Source organism: Tupaia chinensis, unplaced genomic scaffold (assembly GCF_000334495.1).
Source record: "Tupaia chinensis unplaced genomic scaffold, TupChi_1.0 Scaffold000251_1, whole genome shotgun sequence".
NCBI lineage: Eukaryota > Metazoa > Chordata > Mammalia > Scandentia > Tupaiidae > Tupaia > Tupaia belangeri.
The window spans coordinates 1772808-1776657 of record NW_006159731.1 but is presented as its reverse complement, the minus strand read 5'-3'; positions in this window follow the sequence as shown (position 1 = coordinate 1776657).

Here is a 3850-nt window from a genome sequence, read left to right as displayed (position 1 = left end):
TACTAGAAAACTGAGCTTTTTCTAACTCAGTAATTATGTATCCTCTCAGACAGTGCTTCTCAAACTTTAGTGTGCATATGAGTCACTTGGATGAAGTGCATGTTTTGATTCATTAGGTTTTGGATGAGGCATAATAAATTTTTTTATTTTTGAAAGTCTTCTATGGCCAGCCCCATGCCCTAATAGTTAAGGAGCTGGATCCTACATGGTCAACCACTATGAATTAAATTCTGTCTTTGACTATTTAAAAAACACTCCAGGTGCATGTGCATGTGTGTCCCAAATCCTAATAGGATGGAAAAATGAAAAAGAAGAAATTGCAACATGAACTATGTCCCATTGTGGAGTGCTTTCTCCCTCCCTCCACATCCCTTCCTTGAGTGTATGCACTCTCTGGTTAAAAAGAAAAAAGAAAAAAATTGTCCTCTACTGTTGCCAGTGCTGCTGGTGCACACACTGAATAACAAAAGCTCTGGAGAACATGAAAAAGTAGACTAGGTGGTCGCTTACATGCTGGGATTGAAGGGGCAGAAATCTAGGTTCCTGGCCTCTGAGAAGTGTTAATCACAAAACCTGTCATTCCACTATCAGAGGTTTATGACTATCTCTAGGAAATTTTTCTGGTTCCAGGAATTCTTTGTTAGAAATGCAAGCAAACTCTTTGATGAAATCATGCCATAAATCTAGATATTATCAAGATTTCCAGCAATACCTCAGCACGGATCCTGGAAACTAAGGTAACAGTTGGGCTATAAGGGAGATGTATGACACTTCAGAAGGAGATACTACTCAGAAAAAGAACTATCTGGTAGGAATGCTTTTAGTTGCAAGTAACAGAAAACCAAATTAAGAGTGACTTAAGCAAAAAAGATACTTATTCATTATTCATAAAAAGTCTAGCAGTTCAGGGCTTTCTCATATCAAATAGAATGAGTATAGCCATTACCAAAACTTGCTGACCATAAAAAGTTCTTATGTCGGAGACTGACTTCCCCCTAAACTGCTATTCTCTTATTCTTCCTTTCAGTAATAAAAACACCCAGTGTTTAAGATGAAGACATGACCAGGGGCCAGTAGGATCTTTCTCTTTCTTCTTCCTTCCTTCCTTCTTTCCTTCCTTCCTTCCTTTCTTCCTTCCTTCCTTCCCTCCCTCCTCCCTCCCTCCCTCCCTCCCTCCCTCCTTCCTTCCTTTCTTCCTTCCTTCCTCTTTCTCTTTCTTTCTTTCTTTCTTTCTTTCTTTCTTTCTTTCTTTCTTTCTTTCTTTCTTTCTTCTCTCTCTCTTTCTCTTTCTTTTCTTTCTTTCATTCATTCTCTTTTTCTTTCTTCCTTTCTCTCTTCCTTCCTTCCTTTCCTTTCCATTCCATTCTGTTCTGTCCCGTTCTTTTCCTTTCCTTTCCTTCTTTCCTTTTCTTTCTTTTCCTTTCCTTTCTTCCTCCACCATCTCTCAGGGCAGTGAACAGACTGTGGCCTGCAGTTTGAAAAACACATCAGGCACATATGCATGCCTCAAATCCCAACAGGATGAAGAAATGGAGAAGAGATTGTGGCATGATCACAACCCATTGGGAGGTGCGTTCTACCTTTCTTTCTCCCTTTCTTTCTCTCTTTACTTACCTCTCTGCCTTAGTCTGTTGAGTGTACATGCTCTCTTGCAATTAAAACAACAGGAACAAGTAAGCATGGCTTTCTTTCAGTAAGTCTTTGTTTACAAAAGAAGGTGACAGATCAGAGTTGACCTGCAGGCTACAGTCTACTGACTACCCTAAGCGATGGCAGAAAAGGATCAGGAGACAGGAATTTAGGTTCCCGAATGACCACATGGCAAAAGCTGCCCACTAACTGGAGTTTTTACCTCAAGACTGGCTCACAAGGAAGACCAATACACAAATGCATGACTTATTTAAGACACTGTGTATCTGGGTCTCTTTGTTACTATAGCTTAATCTTACATAGTACTTCTTGGGCTTGTGAATGATACCCAAACTGAGGGGATATTTTCTAATATTTCTTAATATCTTGATTCTAATATTTACTATTGAATGTTACCTGAGCGTTTACTTAGAGTCAGTCTGTGTGCAAAACACATAAGGGGATGAGAAGATAAGAAAGACACAATCCCTTCCCTCACTGAGTACAACTCAATTGTTAGGATTCATTGATAGGCTGAGATCAGTTGTGAGGTCAGTCACCAGCAATTTATAACCTAAAGTGCTGAAGTTTGTGAATAGTGTGCTGTCAGGGGTTGCCAAGACCACAGTGGGAAAGACCCACAAGACTCAGAAATGGTTACTTTCCTAGTAATGTTTTACTAAAGTAAAAAGATACTGATGAAAAACAGCAAAGGGCAAGAGTCATGGGGTGAACCCCAGGAGAACCCAAGAACAAGCTTCTAGACATCCTCTCCCTGTGGAGAAACACAGGACACATTTCATCTTCCAGCAATGATGTGTGACAACACTTGTGAAGTCTTGCCAACTTGGGAAGCTCCCCCAAGCCTGGGTATTTTTTTTTTTAAGAGAGATTTTTTTTGCTATTAGGGCATATGTACTCACCAGAAAGAGAGAGACAGAGAAACAGAAAGTGAGAAATCATCCCCGGGATGTTGGCCATGCTGCAATCCCTTCTCCTCCATTCTCCTCTTGGGTCTTGGACATGCGTACACACACGCCCAGTGTGAGTTTAAGCCACTGGGTCTGGGACTGAAACCATAGTCGAATACATTGGAGTTCAGCGACATAGCCATTATACCAACTGCTGGTCCCAGTATTTTTTTTTTAAATTAAGGATTAGTTACATAGATATTTGGCACCCATGGGACTGACTGCAGCTATTCAGTCTTCAGTTCCCCAGAGCAAAATCACATTTACCATAAATTGTGGTCAGTATAAACTTATCTGGTCATATTGGCACAGCATGGTCCAAGGTCTCAGGTACACAGAAACACTGCCATCATGCAGGATTGTTCAAGAGCTCTGAGGTTATTTCCCAGGCCAAAGGCTAATCATCCAGGCAGGTCTTTCTTCAGAATGCTGAGGATATGAGCAACCAAAGGTTGTTGATTTAACCCTTTCCTACGTATGTACCTTTTAATATAAATAGGACTATATTTAAGGTGATCCTTCTCTTGTGATTTCTTGATTAGGAAGGAAAGGGATGAAGTTATAGTTTTTAAGCTGAATGCAAAGATGTGTAGAGCATGCGACTATCATTCTTCATGAGGGTGAAAATAATTGATAACTGCTCACCTAATGGACTAAAATAAGCATATAAAACATAGTAAAATGTAATACCATATAAACTCAAAGAAGGTGTGCTCTCCAACTGTTAGAGAGATTAAGAAGAATGTCAGGGAAGAAGCAACTTGGAGATGAGCCCTAGATTTGGTACAGTCATGACAGAACAAGTTACCTGGCACAAGAGCGACCTTTGGGACAGTATAGGATGAGAGATTGATGCAAAGGCACTGAGGCATGAAAGCTGCTGCATGGACAGGAATAAATGAGTGGTGCCACTTGGCTCTGGTGGGAAATTACATAGGAATAGTAGGTGGGAGTCATATTCTGGAGGATGTTAGATAATAGACTTAAAATTCTCTGATGAAATCAGCATACAATGGGAAGTGCCTGACCTTTGAAAGCTTTTGTGCACTGGAATGATGTGTTCAGAACTGTGGTTTAGGGAAATTCTTCTGCAAGAATCTGATAAACTAAACGGTGTTTGAAGTAGGACCACTGGTAATGAAGCTATTATGAGACAAAAAAAAAAAAAAAAAAAAAAAAAAAAATCACGAGCCTGAGTAATGGTTGTGGATGTAGACAGGAGAAAAGACTTAGTAGATACAATTTAGACA